This window comes from Ictidomys tridecemlineatus, chromosome 4 (genome assembly GCF_052094955.1).
Source record: "Ictidomys tridecemlineatus isolate mIctTri1 chromosome 4, mIctTri1.hap1, whole genome shotgun sequence".
Classification (NCBI taxonomy): Eukaryota; Metazoa; Chordata; class Mammalia; order Rodentia; family Sciuridae; genus Ictidomys; species Ictidomys tridecemlineatus.
The window spans coordinates 134,849,096-134,866,961 of NC_135480.1; the positions used below are offsets into that span (position 1 = coordinate 134,849,096).

General features: G+C 36.1%; 1 protein-coding gene across 1 annotated transcript in view; it reads left to right on the plus strand.

The window, feature by feature from the left end:
• Window positions 1-17,866, plus strand: part of LOC101971998 (guanine nucleotide-binding protein G(q) subunit alpha) — a 279,733-nt gene that overhangs the window by 243,133 nt on the left and 18,734 nt on the right. The gene's annotated exons all lie outside the window — the stretch shown is intronic.

Below are 17,866 nucleotides of genomic sequence, written 5' to 3' on the forward strand. Positions count from 1 at the left end.
TTACCCTTCTCATTTTACAGATAAGGATACTTGGAATTCAGAACTGTGAGGGGGAAATGAGGCCATCATCTCCTCCTAAGTACATTTTTTCCTTAGAGAATGTTTTACTTCAGCAAAAGCTCAGCTGCTGTAATGAAGAATCCTGAAAACACAGCGGCTAAAGAATGTAGACCTTTGTTTGTCTCTCTTTCTTTCTTTTTTTTTTAGTCCATTCTTTTTTTTAATGACAGCAGAATGCATTACAATTCTTATTACACATATAGAGCACAATTTTTCATATCTCTAGTTATGTACAAATATATTCACACCAATTTGTGTCTTCATACATGTACTTTGGATAATAATGTCCGTCACATTCCACCATCATTTCTAACCCTAACCCGATATGCCCTCCTTTCCCCTCCTACCCCTCTACCCTATTTAGAGTTCATCTCTTCCTCCCATGCTCCCCTTCCCTACCTCACTATGAATCAGCCTCCTTATAACAGAGAAAACATTCAGCATTTGTTTTTTGGGATTGGCTAACTTCACTTAGCATTATCTTCTCTAACTCCATTCATTTATATGAAAATGCCATAATTTTATTCTCTTTTATTGCTGAGTAATATTTCATTGTGTGTGTGCGCGCGTGTGTGTGTGTGTGTGTGTGTGTGTGTGTGTGTGTATCCATTTTATCCATTCATCTACTGCAGGGCATCTAGGTTGGTTCCATAGTTTAGCTATTGTGAATTGTGCTGCTATAAACATTGATGTGGCTGTGTCCCTGTAGTATGCTGTTTTTAAATTCTTTGGGTATAGACCAAGGAGAGGGATAGCTGGGTTATGTTTCATATATACCTTATCCACATAGTCTGTAGGTAATTTTCTATCTTTTTAGTGTATTTTGACTGCAGTGTGTCACATGCAGATGTGGAGTGTTCAACTTGTAACATCATGTTGGTGCACAGAATATGTTGGATTTTAGAGCTTTCTGGATTTTCCAAATAGGAATCTCAACCTATATGAGAAAAATCATTATATATATATGGTTTAGTACCATCCAAGGTTTCAAGCACCCAGGGAACTTCTTGGAACATATCCTCCCTTGGGTAAGGAAGGACAAAGGGAAAAACTCATCTAGATAGACAGTGAACAGTCTCTGCCATGGAGTTCTTGTCAAGGTTACTACCTGGAGTTTTGACATCTCAGAAGTCCACAACCATACCACATTTTGTCCACCCAGGTTATAATGTGCCCTTAAAATAAGTCTTCTAATTTGTCTCATTGAGAGATCACAAAACTGTCTTTCCAGATAAAAATTCCTATTGCTACTCAGATTCTGCATTCTGCATTCTCCAAATGCAGGTCATTCACATAAGAAAAAGTACCACTTACCTGGTCACAACATGCCCACTGCCCAGGACCGCATCATATATCTGCCACTGAGTTCCTCTTAATCTATCCAAGCTGGGAGTGTCATAGGATGGAGCAGGGAGCAGATCAGTAAGGCATTTTTGGTCTTTTACTGGGATCACTAAAAAAAAAACAAGCCCCTGTGATTTGGGAACTTGTTATGGGTATTAAGTGACATTATGAATATAAAACACCTATTTATTTTGTCAAGAAGCATGGAAAGAATGTCACAGGAACTGTTCATTGGAGTATTTTGTTCACAAGAGCTTGGAATGCTGAAGTAAATAAGGTATTGCCCCTGTTCTTGAGAGGTTTCCAGCCCACTGAAGAAGATTCTCAAGTGAATAGTCAATTATAGTATCCTATAGTTATAAAGCATTTCCATAGCAGTAAGTTTCTCTGGGAACAGAAACAAAAGGCCACCAACTCAGCCTTAAAGGGACCCAACCCTGAGAAAGGGAAGGCATGTCTAGGTGACTCCAAAGTAAATGAGGATTTTGCAGCAAAGAAACACTAGCTAACATCGTAGCTACCCATACTGTGGTCAAATCACAGTGACTTTGAGTGTCCCTTTTTTAATTTGGTGTCTCTATATTTCTCTAATATCATTTCTTAATATTCCACTCATCAGGGCTTACAGCAAGAAAGATTGAGATTTTCCATTTGGGAAAAATTTTTTTCCTCAACAATGACGTATAAAATCAATCCCAACACATAAAAAAAATGATATTCAAGAAAAATTACAACTACAGAATTTTTTGGAGATCTTGCTTTGACTCTTTCAAATTAGGAAGTTGTTACTATATTTATTAAGTTCACAGAGTAATATTTTTTCAAGGATGAATATCTATAGTGTTTTTTCTCTTGTTCATGTTGTACAAGAATAATTTTAGGAATGATCACCAGATAGACACCAGGTTGGTATTTCTAGACCTCTTTAAGTCTAGATATACCAACATCATAAGTATTGCTTAAATTATCAGGCTACCCTTTCTCTTTCTATCACCCTAATTATATCAACACATGCCTGAGGATTCTCAGAACTGTATATCAATTTGGGTTCATCTGATTTCAGGCGTCTTTTACTGTATGAAAAGTTTATTTGCTCTCTAATTTAAAAGAAATCTTGTACTTTGTCCTCATTTCTAAAGGCAATGATACCCAGAGAACCATTCATAGGTAAGCAAGCATGACTGACTTTCACAAAGGAAATGGTACTCATCTTAAACCTGAGAAAATTTGTTAGACTTTGATAGAAGTTAATGTTAAGCTGTGCCTCTGTAGCTAATTCATATTTCAACCTGAACCCTTTTCTTCAAGGTGCATGTGTGTAAGTATTCCACCTCCCATCCATCACACTTGAGGAACATATGTCCCAAGTACATGTATGAACAATGTGACTTCAAACCTGAACATTGTGTTAGTCAACTTTGTATCTTTGTAACCAAAATACCTGACAAGAATAACTTGGAAAAGGAAAAGTTTATTTTGGCTCAAGAGGATTCGGTCCATAATTTTCCAGCTTGTTGCTCTGGGCTTGAGGTGAGACAGAACATCCTGATGGAAAAGTGTGGTAGAAGAAAATTGCTCAACTCATGACAGCCCAAAAGAGAGGGAAATATAGAAAATAAACCTCTGGGGAAAGTTCTTAGTGACCTATTTTCTACAATTAGGCCCCTCTTCCCAGTCCATCCAACTATCAGTGGATTAATCCATTTTAATTAATTCAAATCCATTTTATTAATTCACTGATGAGGTCAGAATCCTCATGATCCAAACATTTCCTGAAAGCCCTATCTCTGAACCTGCAAGACAGGACTACAAAGAAATTTTTTATTTGTTTTAATTAGTTACACATGACAGTACAATGATCTTGACATCATACATTTGAATCAGATGGGATATAATTTTTCATTTTTCTGAGTGTACAGGTTGCAGAATCACATTGGTTATGCAGTCACGTATATACACACAGCAATAATAATGTCTATTTTATTCTGCTGTCTTTCCTTTCCCTGCTTCCCCTCCCCTCCACTTTTAACAGAGCTTTTAGTGACACTCTAGATCCAAACCATAGCAGACATATATTCCCAACTACTCACTTATTTTAAAAATCCCCATTGAAGGCAACTAAATCTTCATCTAAAACAATGCTAATTTTGAAATTGCCCAAATTTAAAACCATTTTTAATTAAAGACAAAATTCAGAAGCAGAATAGCTACTGTAGAAATCTAGTGATTTTGCACAAATACTTCGGTGTTAGGAGGTTAAGCAGTGGACAGTTCTAACAAAACAAGGAAACAAAGAGCCTTGGAGTAAGGTTTGAGATTATTGAGTTCTAGTCTTGGCTTCACCAGAAACACTTTGTAGGCCCTGGAGCAAGTTCTTTAACCTCTGCAGGTTCAGTTGAGTCTGTTGTAAACAGAAGAGATTGGATCTAGATGAACTCAGTGTCCCTTTCCTGCTTCATTCCTTAATGCTTGAGTGGGAGTATAAAGTACTTGCTCAGATCAGTCCTATCAGACTTTGCTCTGCCTGGCAATTGAATTTATTTAGAAAACACTTATTGAGTACCTACTCTACCTGCCCAGGGTAACTTATCTCAACCCAGGGATAAGACACTTTTTAGTTGTTCAGACCCATAGAGAGCCTCTTCCTAGCAAAGCAATAAATGAAACAAGGGAACTCATTTTAATCTTCTTACATTTTCAAGCTTTCCAGATTTTTATCATACTTTTGAATGCTTCTGCCATTTTTGCTGCAGTTTTGCCTGGAGACCTTTCTATGCCACGTTTATTTTGTGTTATTATCTGTTTGACAATTCATCTGCAAACAGATACTTGCCAAAGTGATTAATTTACAAATGACTACAGGTTTTAAAAATGAGGTTTTTCCTTCCTACTGTTTGCATGCTAAGACTTAAGGAAGTAATTTTGTCATCTAATTCCAAGGGAAGCTTTTATGAACACTCTGATAGATGAGTCTTATCACACAGCCTGAAAATGAGCACTGGGTCCCTAAAGCTGTCAGGATAGCTCATTGCAGATTCATTTTTGTATTTCCCTCAGCAGGGTCACAATTCCTGAGTTCCTATTATAGTGAATATAATGACCACACACCAGTGACCTGTTTTGTGGTTGTTGTTGTTTTGGTTTCTTTTAGAGATCTCTATTTCTTGCCTCATTTCCTAGTTGCCCTGGTAACAAGCCATCAGCTTGAAATTACAGGAGGTAAAAAGTTGTTCTTGTTTATTACTAAGAAAGGAAGAGCTGGTGAGTTTAATACAGATGCCACTTCCTGATATACACGGGGTGGGGGGGCAACATTGCTTTGATGAGGTCTCAGCTATTTACCCCACCCACCCCATTGTAAAATTTCTACCCACTTCTAGGCTAACCACTGTAATTCAGGTCTTTTCTTCACCAGCCTTTCTGAAACACACTCATCTGTCTTAAAAGATTGCATATGTTGCCTAAGTAGAAAGTGTGGCAACTGATTGTTCATTTTCCTGGTTACATGGCAGACACAGGTAGTAAGTTTTGATCCAGGATTACTTCAGGCCCACATTTTCACTTAGGGAAACTACTTAACCCACCCAGGGTATGTCTACTCTTTGGCAGTACTTGAGGAGAAAATGTGAAATTATTGCAGATCTTAGCAAAACAGGACTACAAAGAAAGTTGGGCAAACTCTTCCAAAAATCAAGGTATTAAGCAGTGATTTAGGGAAAAGGTAGACTGCCTCCCCATGCCTAGAATAATATTGAAATTAGATGTTAAGGGCTCCTTTCATTGTCTTTGACTGCAAAATGGGATTCCACGGATGAAATCAGTTTTAGACTATAAAAAAAGGGAAAAACTTAGAAAGCCAAAGCAGTGCTTGATCTCCACTTATCAGACTCACAAGTCAGTGTGTATGTAAGTCCTGTATAGTAACATTACCTCCTTTGGTTGTGTAGATATATGTCTATTTTCACCTTTGTTCAAAATGTTCATTTACCAACAAAAATGTAATGATCACTTGCCATAGCAAGATGAGGTTTGAGTGCTGGAAGAGAGTATAAAAATTAAGTATGACATGACTTAAACCCTGTAAGAAGTTCACAGTTCATCAGTGTTGATACAGTGTTTATATGACTAATGGGGGATTAACATCCCAAGCTTTGTTAACAAACCATGTGTAATGTCAGAGCTGGGAGAGATTTTTTCCCCACAGCTTTATGTGAGAAAAAGGTGGAAATAAAGGCAATGAAATTTAAAAGTACAGGCATATTTGGGGAAGGTTGAACTGCTCCATTTGACTGAAAAATGGGGATTATATAGACTCAGCCACTGTATACCATCTTGGAACCTTGACTAATAGGATTTCTTTTTCTAAGTTACATGATGATAGTGGCCTGAAAATTTCTATTGGTATTATATTATCACCAAAACCTCTTTCCTTTAAAAATGTTCTTATTAAGGTCTCATCTATATTTACTACTAAAGTAAAACTGCATTAGGATTAAAACTGCAGGGAAAAGGCAGTTTGGCTTGTTTGCTTGCTTGTTTTCATATTTTATGTATAAGAAAGGTTGAATGTCAAAATATCTTGTTTCTGATAATTCTATAACAAATACAAGGGTCAGCATAGCTGAAGTTGTTAGCTCAAGCATTAAGAATCTTTCAATATTAGTGGAAAAAGAATCATAAGATTTCTTATTCTTTCGTTGTCTGGATCAAACCCAAGGCCTTGTGCAAGCCAAGCATGTACTCTAACACTGAGCTATACCTCCACCCCCAGATTTATTTTTTAATATTAATTTGGCATTTATAAAAGGAATATATATTTGTAGCTGATTTTCAATGGAGATAATATTTTTAAAGATGTGCTAAATGTGAATAATCAATAACCTTTGCCAGCCAACATATCTATCATCACATTTCAAAACTGTGTGTCTGTTTGACCACAGAGATTTTTTAGTTTGGTCTTGCCAAATATCTGCTAGTATAGTATAACTGAGGGAAAAACACTTTCTAAATTAGTGAAGATGTTCAGAATATTTACATTATTTGTCCTTAGCACATCAAGACCTGTTACTGAGTCATATACAATCAATACAATGGGTCTTGTTAAGCTTATCTTTTAATTCAGATGGCTGGAATTGCCTATGGAGGATGAAATGAAAATGAATAAAAAGGAATATATGGCATATTATTAAAGACAAGTATGGCTTTGTGAAACTTTCATCTGTAGTGTCTATATGCATGTGTTTTGTGGGTGAATAATCTGGATTGTTAGGTAAACTGTATCTCCTATTGTTTGTCATGATCAGTAGATTAAAAAACATTATTTTAAAGAAATCCCAGTTTCATATATACACAATGGAATATTATTCAGCAATAAAAGAGAATAAAATCATGGCATTTGCAGGTAAGTGGATGGAGTTAGAGAAGATAATGCTAAGTGAAGTTAGCCAATTCCAAAAAAACAAACGTCGAATGTTTTCTGTGATATAAGGAAGTTGATTCATAATTTGATAGGGAGAGGGAGCATGGGAGGAAAAGACGAACTCTAGTTAGGGCAGAGTTGTTGGAGGGGAAGGGAGGGACATGGGGTTATAAATGATGGTGGAATGTGATGATCATTATTATCCAAAGAACATGTATGAAGACACAAATTGGTATGAATATACTTTGTGTACAACCAGAGATATGAAAAACTGTGCTCTATATGTGTAATAAGAATTGTAATGCATTCCACTGTCATATATAAATTTAAAAAAAATTTTAAAGGATATGTTAAAGAACATATTGTGTTATGCTAACTGACTATCTCATTTTAAGTCTTGGAACACATAGAAGTTGGGTGTGGTTTATGTGAATGTTTTAATTAATAAAACAGTATTTTACATTAAAAAAAAAAGAAATGCCAGTTTATTTCTTTCAACTATGTACAGTAAATGGAATTAAACCAACAGCTCTTGGCCTGGAAGACCCATCCAAGTCTCAGTATTAGTGACTAAAGAAAGATGATATACCCTTGCAATATCATATATATAAATACAGTCAGCCCTGCATATCCATGGGTTCCATAACCAACTGCAGATGGAAAATACTTGGAAAAATTTTAAAAGCATCTGTTCTGAATATGTACAACCTGTTTTCTTGCTGTTATTCCCTAAACAACACAATATAATTATTTGCATACTATTTACATTGTATTGGGTGTTATAATCAATCTAGATATAATTTAAAGTATGTGAGTGGATATGCAAATTAGATGCAAATACTATGCCATTTCATATAAGGAGTTTGAGCTTCCACAGGTTTTAGTATCTGTGAGTGGTCCTGGAATCAATCCCCTGGACAAGGGGATTGACTGGATGTTTGTGAAGTGCCTCAGAACTCATCAGAAACTTATCCCTATACAAAGACAACCCCAGGAAACTTACACAGTGAGAAAAGGATCTACTGGCTTATCTAAATCTCTCTGCTTCCTTTCTTTAAAAATGTTGTTGTTGTTTTTAACTTGGACTTTGTAACAAGAGGTCCAGTGGAGTGAAATGCCCAATCCTTTGATTTATGATGTTCTCATTGGTTTTACTCACTGCTTCTGTACAGTCAAGCCTCTAACTCCACAAGGAACTGGTACTAATGGGATGTTCTAACTAGACTCCAAGCAAGAGGGAGTCTAGGCAGCCAGGGAGAGTTAAAGAAGATATCCGAACCATGGAACATATTGAGAACTTGGGAACAGGATAGAGAGTGGAGACTATTCCTAAATGCTAAGGCTGAGAATAGATGGAAATGGTCCAGAGCCAAAGTTTGAAGCCACAAGTATTGCACCCAGTCACTTAGTAGAAACCTGTTAGATCCAGGGTCCAAGAAAGGAACACACACACACACACAAACACACACACACACACACACACACACACACACACACACACCTCCCCCTTACCCTGTCCTTGGTCTTTGCTGAGGAACTACTTCATCTCTATTCTCAACACACACACACACACACACACACACACACACGCACGCACGCACACACACACATCTCCCTCCCCTTTACCCTGTCCCTGGTCTATGCTGAGGAACTACTTCATCTCTGTGCTCAACTTTTTCATACTAATGGAATTCTGGTTTATAATGACAGGACAATCTTGATCCAGCATCTGGGACTTATAGACTGGTTCTTGGACCACCTGGTACATTTGACTCCCAACTCAATGGGACTAGCATCCCCCTGCTAAACACCCTCATTCGTTTTTACTTTGTCACTTACTAAATATTTGTTGTGTGTGTGAGGCATTGGTTACCATATGATTTTTGACAGGAGCATTACATTTTTTCTCTAGAACTGGGGAGGGATGGGATTTCAGCAAAGAAAGTTTAAGTAACTTTTCCTATTACCTAATGCTTTCAAAGATGCCCTAGCCTTAGCATTATGGATTTTACTACTTGGCCTACTAAGAGTAGACTATTGTTTGAAACCTATCCACTCCTGTCACCCTCCACGATTGTCTTAATAGGAGGCCATTTATGCCCCACATTTACTGTAGTACACACTTAAGACATCAGGCTCTACAAAGCCTCCCTCTTGTCCTTAGGAACAGCCATTTCCAGCTCCCAGTACAGTAGTGTATCCTTTGATCTTCCCAGAGTAATTTTAGGAGAGCTTCAGCCATTTACTATCCTTTCATTGCCTGGGTTTTAGATTTTCAGTACCTTGAAAATGGCAGATTTTGGGAAAATACAACTCAAAGTGCAATGAGCTATAGATTGAAAATAAAAGGTGAATTTGAAGTAATACATTTTAAAATAATAGCTGAAAATACTGACCTATTAGCATGTCTTTCACTGGATTTTATTTCACCATAAAAATGTTTACTGGATGTGCTTCTAGATCAGGAAACTGGAGCCCAAAGAATGGGAGTGATTTTCCCAAAAATGGCCTTGGGACACAGGCTGAAAATTAAGCGCTCCCGACTGCCCCTCACTATATCACATGGTCCTGCTAGATCTAATCATAAGGAATGTTTGCCAGCAATTTAAAACACATTTCAAATCTTGAATGAGAATTCTTTTTTTAAAAATTCCTCACCCACTGATATCATCCAACATGGCTTAGTAGAAAATATATGGACCTTGTAGCCAGGGAAATTCACCACCAGGTTGCATGAATTAATTGATATAACAAGTGAACCACCTAGAGCAAAGCAGCTGTTCAAAAACTGAGGTCCCACACAGGAATCAGAATTTGTAGACATATTCCTAGAGCCAAGAAGGTTCACAGTTCCTTCTCTCCTACCTTTCCTTTTTTAGCAGGTGCTGTAGATGGGTGCATGAAGCCCTCCTGTTGCCCTGAGAATACCTAAGGTTTTCCCAACAGTGTGTGCCAGACCTCTTCCTGTACATCATCCCACTCTGTACCTGTTTCCCATTAAAAGCCAGGGTCATTAAACATTCTCTGCTGGCTTTGCTAATCTTATAAACTAATTTTTATGAAAATGGTCATGACTAAAAGTTAGACTGATATATTGCTATAAAATGTCAAGTCTCCAGCTAAGAAGACTTGACACCATTTAGAGCAATGAGGATGTCATCTTATAATCTCCTTACCAGTTTCATTTTCTTCTTGTTGATCTCTTTGCCTTATGAAAGGTCTTCTTAAAGATGCTTCTCCTTAACAGAGTATGCAGGAGCAAAGTAGGAGTAGAAAGGTTCTAGTTTTCTCCAGATTGTGTCAACCCTGACCGTGAGTCACTCATAGCAATGAGCTTCGCTTCTGCTTAGCTGTTTTGTCTTTCGATTTTTACATTAGTATTTAAATATAGAATGGATTTATTCTCAGTTTTTTGGAATTTATTATTGATGTTTATTTATAATTATAATATCCCAAATAACACGTTTGTTATTAAATATATAGAAAGCTACTGAAGACAATAAAAGCTCCTCCATATTCACACTCCACCTTTGCCATTCTCAAATTCAAGTAACTACTGCCAGCAGTTTTCTTTGTATCTTCCCAAAGCTTTATTGTCTGCATATGAAACCAGTACATCTTTTTTCAAGTTTGGACGTTTGAACCTGTGGTTTTAATCATACAGTGGTTTACAAAGCCAAATAACAGATACATTTATAATTTCAGAAACAATATACTTCCTCAGCCACCACTGTCCCAAAGCACCCTCAACTCTTAACTCTCAGTTTCTATTATTTCCCTCTTGTCTCTAAATGTTGTGTTTATACAATTACTTTTTGCTTTTACACTACTTTGGCAAGTATTATATTATGGTAAATTAAAATCATGCTAACTCAGTTCTCTTTCTACCATTCTTTTGACATAGTTAAATCACAATTTTTCTATAATTTAGTGTTTACATTCTGCGACTGCACAAATGTTCATTGATTAGCCAAGTGGTAAATATTGATTTTAATCATTTGGGGTCATCTTTTTCCCGATGGTTGTTAGTACTTGTTTTTGTCTTCCTTCTTTGTTTGTTGTTTGTCTCTCTGGCTGATTATTTCCCAGTTCATCACAAAATCTATGAAATCTTTTTAAACTATAGTCAACATATCAGATAATATGTCATTCTTTTTTTTCTTCTTTTTCTTTTAAAAATGGGAAAAAAGCAGAACTGAATAAATCCATGTTCAGATTATTACAAGCCTCCTTGAACTAAGTATGTTTATATAGTAATTTTGTAAACCTATTTAAAGTAGTGTGAAAATGTGTCCCCATCTTCAAATGAGGACTATTTCTCAGTTATTTTATTGGCTTAAAATGCCAGACATAGGGCAGGAGTTGTAGCTCAGGGGTAGAGCGCTTGCCTTGCACATGTGAGACACTGGGTTCAATCCTCAGGACTACGTAAAAATAAACAAATAAAATGCCAGATATACAACAATGTCTGGGAAGGCATTTTTGCATGTTTGCAGCATCTGGATAAGTAGATATCCTTCCCTGACACTAAAAATGAAGCAGTGAATGGAAACATTCTTTCTTACATTCCATCTTATGTGCTATGGGAAGAAAGAACATGGGTGGGTTTTTTTGTAAAATTAAGAAAAAAAGGAACATAAATTTACAAATTCAGTAAGAATTATGAAAAAAGACAAGAGAAAATTGAGCCATAAAGATATTATAACATATTTATTAGGGGACCTTACTTTAGCTATTATTTCTTATGTATGTGCTTCATCATACATTATAAATTTTCTAAACATGAATTTTTAGTAAATATTCTTGAATTCTTAAATACATTTATAAAAAATAGAATGTTGCCAGTGATTCATATAGTTGTAATAAATATTTAGCTACCTACTAATTATGTTACTTTACTTGCTTTTTGCCAGTCTCCTCACCTAGGAAATAGGAGTCAGATTTCATGTGAAATTCTGTGCTGTTAAACATACAACAGCTACAGCCAGAGGCCACTACCAGCCTGCCATCTGTAACTGCACAGTTCATAAGCTAGGATTAGTTTTTATGTTTGCAAATGGTTGGGGAAAAGTCAAAGTAAGAATAACACTTTGACACATGAAAATTATATGAAATTCAAATCTCAACATCCAAAACAAAGTACAGCCATACATTTATTTCCAAATTATCTATAGTTGATTTCCTCCTACATCAGCAAGTTGAGTAGTTGTGACTGGAACATTGTAATCCGCAAAGTCTAAAGTATTTACTATCAGATCCTTTATGGAAAAGCTTGCCACCCTTTTCATACACTAAAATGCTCCAAATAGTATCTGGTGTATGTTTACACTAAACAGATGTTAGTTGTTATTAATATTATTAAAATTTTTGCAAAATACATCATAATATTCTATAACCAAAAATGCATGTCAGAGTCTAAAACGTGTCATTATGTGTTGTTCCTGAAATAAGACTAAAAAGAAAAGAAAAAACTATTTTATGACAAATCATTATTATTTAGAAATGTAACATAGCCTTAGGAACCAAGCTTATTTAAATTAATGACTTAAATTCAGAATATTTTAGGTATTCTTTATGAGAAAACTTTTTTTAATGATTCATTTGTTCTTTATGGGAATCAAAAAGTAATTTCTTCTATTTCTGAGAAGGAAGAATGTAGAAGAGACAGAAGCCAAGAGGAGAGAGGAGAGCAGAGTTTAAGAAATTATGATATGCTGGATGATAGGAGTTAAAACAGATGGTGAAAAAACAAATAGAGTAGTTGAAGGATTTTTTAAGAGGACTGTTGAAGACTGGGTGAAATCTGACCACTTCCTACAATGAGGCATTTCATCTGCTGGCCCGTCCCACACCAAGTCCTGAAGTGCACCACACTCACAAGCTGGTTGGTTTTTGTACCTCCGTTAGCTGGTTGGAGACACCAGGCCCAGAGTTATAAATCCAGAAACAGATTAGACCTTAAAAGATTGTTCCCTCAAGTATGGGAAACTTTGGATTTCCACAGTATGCAAAATGATGGTTCAAGCCTGGACCTCTTGAAAATTTAAGAGAGTGGGAAAGCCCAGCTGATGCACATATTGTGCTACTTCTTTTTTCCAATTAGTCCTTTTTAGTTTAATCCTAACAGTAGGATTCATTTTGACACAATTATAAAAGCATGGAATATAATTTGTTTTAATTTAATCCCCAGTACTTCCCCTTCTCTTCCTCCCTCCCTTTGTTCCTTTCCCTCAACTCTACTGGTCTTTCTGCTATTTGCTTAAAGTTTTGTTTTGTTTTGTTTTTTCCTAATTAATGTCTTGTGGATGTGCATGGTGGTAAGATTCACTGTGGTATATTCATACATGTACATAGGGAAGTTAGGTCAGATTCATTCCACTGTCTTTCCCCATCCTGTCCCTTACCTTCAGATGCCTTTGTTTATTGATTAGATTATGTTTTTTTGGTGTTAAGTTTTTTTGAGTTCTTTGTATATCCTGGATATTAATGCCCTGAAGAGCAGGTGGCAAATATTTTATCCTATCCTGTTGGCTCTTAATGAGAAAACTTCTAAGCCAACAGGTTACACCTCCTTTCTTCATAATGTTCTTGTCATTTGATCTATTTATCTGCTCATTGCTGTCCTTCAGTGCCACACTTTCTCCGATTCCCTACCTTACTTATTTCTCTATTTTTTACCTGCTGTCTATTCCTTCATAATGCAAATTCTAGCCGTAGGTCTGCAGTCTTTGGAGGACAGAAGAAATGGAAAGAGAAACCAAGAGTAAATGAAAGAACTTCAGTGTGTATAGGAGGAGCAACACATTGGGCTCAGGGCACCTCACTTGAGCAGACTCAAAAGTGCCATTTATATAGATACTAGACAAACCCACCTCTTAATCCTACTAATATCACTTTATTATGTTAGCCAAAGAGTCACACTGACACATCCATAAATTATTCTGAATCAATAAAGGAAATACTTTATTGAATTGTTTTAAGTTATTTCATTTTGACAACTTTTCTTTGCACTTAGATTTTTCTGGCATATATTGTATATGATTGATTTATGTAGATCAATCAAGTCTTCCTATGTACTTTTCTGGGTCCCCCGGTTTTCTAGCTCAATTGTAATATCCAAGCCTGTTTTCTTTTTAATCCCTTATCTCCACAGCCCCAAATCCTGCTTCTGTTTCTCTTTATCCAAAGTTTCCAGCAAATGGGCCAGTTCATCCACTGTAGAATCAGAAAATGAACAAGTGAGAAAAAGGAAACTGACATCCAGACATGCTTTGCTCCTTGCTACCAGCTCCAGTTTAGTTAGGGCAGTTTACAGAATGTCTTTTCAGATTGAGCCAGGGCTTTCATTTTCCAAACTAGCTAGTATAAAAAAAAATTTAGCTGTAAGAAAAAGGAAAAGTGACTGTAAGGAAAAGACCCACTAGAAAATTGAAATTTGATTTTTAATAATAAAGTAGAACTGAATTCTGAGTTTAGAAAGATCTAACTTGGAAATATTGAAGCTATTTAATCTTAGTCCTAATTTAGAAATGTCAAATCTATTTTAATCTTTTTCAATGTTCTCCAGATAGCTTTTTTGAAACATCCCAAATTCAAAATGACAAGTTAGTAAGAAAACTAAAATAATGATTAACGACTTCAGTGTGCTAAGAATGCATGCAAATCCATTTTTTTAAAAAAACAAGCAAAATATATGAGCAATGTTCATGGACATAAGGCATGAGCAGACAGTCCACAAAAGGAGAAAACATGCAGTTAGTAAATGTATTAGAAATGTTCACCTTGACTGCTACTCAGAAATTCAAACCTAGCCAATGAGCTTTTGTTTTTCTCCCCTTTTGTGTCATTTCATGCCACACATAATTTGATATGAAAAAGATAGTGAAAGGGTGAGACTCCAGCTGGAGGAGGAATAGTAAAATGAGCCAGTTCACACAGCTATGAGGTGTATGAGTAAGTAAGTAAGCTAAATGTAACAAAGAGAAACCAAGTGGACTTCAGCAGATGAGTTGCTTTGCAAGCAGATGATCTAGGATACAGTGGGAACAGGTGCTTACTCATACTTACTATGAGGTGTAGAAAGCTATTTAGTCTTTAATCAAGAGCCTTAAAATTTACAAAATGCTTTGATAGGCTGTTATATAGAAATTTCAACTATGAAAATCTTTATACACAAAGTTGTAAATTATAGTGCTATTCAAGATAATACCCCCGAAGTATTTTACAGTATATAATTACACTTACTATAACTTTACAAAGCAATTAGAATATTTATGAATTGAAAAGCAGAAAAATGCTTTGAATATAATATAATGTTGAGAATAAAATATAAGATAAAAATTTTATGTACAGAGTTCAGATCCCTTTAAAGTCACTAATATAGTAGCTACAGGCCCCATGTGACTATTTAAGTATTTGCGTTCATTAGTTGAAATTTTAAAATATTTTTAATTGTGGTAGTCACATTTTAAGTGTTCACCACATATAGCTGTTGGTTTCTGAATTGACAACATAGGTACACAAATGACTACATATCATCCTAGCACTGACATAAAATAGCGCCTAAACTGTGCATAGTCCAAAGATTGGAAGAAAATATAATTTAACCAAAAGAGGAAAAAAAAAGTATATGGACAATTCAACCATGGGAGATTTTTCTTCCTCTTACTCCAATTTAAAATTTTTCTTGCATGACCACATATGAATTATATAATGAAAAAAAAAGCATTTAACTTTATTTTAAGTAGTTTTTAATGTAAACGTAAATATAAGTATAGCTTGGGTAAAGACAATTAAAATGTATTCTTCACAATTTAGCTGTTTTTTGTTTTATTTTGTTTTGTTTGTGTTGACTTTTGCTGCTGCTGCTGCTGCTAACATTTAGCTGTTTTTTGTTTTATTTTGTTTTGTTTGTGTTGACTTTTGCTGCTGCTGCTGCTGCTGCTAACATTTAGCTGTTTTTTGTTTTATTTTGTTTTGTTTGTGTTGGTTTTTGCTGCTGCTGCTGCTAACATTTAGCTGTTTTTGTTTTATTTTGTTTTGTTTGTGTTGGTTTTTGCTGCTGCTTCTGCTGCTAACATTCAGTTTCATTCGGAATTTCCGAAACTTGAATTCTTAGGTATGGTGTTCCATTGAGTTGATGATGTTCACTTTTAAGTTTGCACATAATTATTTACACATTCTGTTTCTCAAATTGAGTTAGTACTGACTGTAGTGTATTTAATTTTAAATTACCTTTCTGTCATTTCTTCTGTTTACTATTCTTCATAATTCCAAATAAGTAGTCTACCAATGAAGCATTTGTGTCCTCCTGACTTGTTCCTTGGAGGCCATCATTAAATGTTTACTATGTCTTGAGGTGATGCTCAAGAAAATGAAGACTCACTGGTATCTGTAGGAATAATCTGTATTTTTCTCCTGTGGTCTGTTTTAAGTTCATATGAGTCTGGTTCTGGCTAAATGTAACAAAGAGAAACCAAGCAGACTTCAGCAGATGGGCTGCTTTGCAAGCAGGTGATCTAGGATACAGTGGGAACAGGTGCTTACTCAGCCGAGTTGGGCCTTTGGACTCCACTTAGTGCTCATCGCCCATTGAGATCTAAACTTAAAGTCTACCCATTCAGGTGGCCACATTGCAAGGCCACATCCTTCAGTCATTTGTTGTTTGCTTAAGTCTTATTTTATGAATCTTACTTATTTGAATGGGACCGATAACATTTATGATAGGCTGGAATGCTGAGTAGGTTATTGTCCTGATTAAATTCTAATGCAAATCTATCTTAATTATGCAAGGTGTCTTTCTATTCCTATAAATAGGTGCCAGAGAAAACAAATTATGGCCATCAGTTTAGGCAAGTTTGAAATATGGGAGGCACTGCTTTTTATGAGCTTCAGGCAAGAAATGACCCCACCAGTAGCAGCAGCTAAGGGAACTTACCTAGCCCTCGGTATTTAGTGGAATCAGAGATGTTACAATGAAAGTGACAGCTTCTGTGATTTAAGTTCCCAGCTTGGCAGTGTGATTTTTAAAAGGCTATGGGAGCTGGGAATGGTGGCTCACATCTGTAATCCCAGCTCACACCTGGAGGCTGAAGCAGGAGGATCAAAAGTTCAAAGCCAGCCTCAGCAACTTAGGAAGACCCTAAGCAACTTAATGAGAAACTGTCTCAAAATAAAAAACAAAAAGGGTTGGGTATGTGGCTTGGTGGTTAATACCCCTGGATTCAATTCCCAGTACCAAAAAAAAAAAAAAAAAAGGCAAGGGGAGAATTGCTTTGGTCATGAGACATCACATTGGAGAGCAAAGAGGTGGTGGTCTGTCTTGATCCATGATCAGAACTGCCCCAAGATGATGGCACAGAATAATGGGGAGTGGATGGGGCAAAAAAGGACAGGAAAGAAAGTGCATGGATTGAAAAGTTGATGTCATCTATCCCAGCTAAATAAGTAAAGAGTGTTGAGAGAAAGAGAAGGAATTAAGGATAGATTTTGGGTCACTGATTTGTAAGCATATTGGCACTCAGGAGAATTGCTAAGTAGAAAGATTGATTTGCTATGAAGTATACTTTAAAAGGAAGATGTTAGTTGGTCACTTGACTGAACTAGAATACCAGAAAATATTAAAAGAAGTGCCCTCTCAATTTCAGGACAGGGTATCCACATTAGAGGGTCACACATGTCTTGTTTCCTGTCACTCCTGTACTCTCTTCGCTCTCCTGAGTTTCTCCTTGATCCTTCCCTCCAATCTCTCTTTCCCTCTCTCACTTTTCTCCTATGATACACTCTGGCTTTCACCAATTCATTTTATAAGGGACATCATCAGTGACCTCATCTCTGCCTTAAAACCTTAGACCCAAAGGTGTTAGGCAAATAAGTTCTATTTCTTTGCTTCTCTAAACATCCTGTACAAGTATAATACATGAATCATATGCAGAAACTATAACATTAAAACTTCCGGAGCTGCCTTCAGGCCTAGAGAGTATGCCAAATGTGATCTCAAATAATTGCTTGCAGTGATTTGCAAAGACTAAGAAAATTATCAAG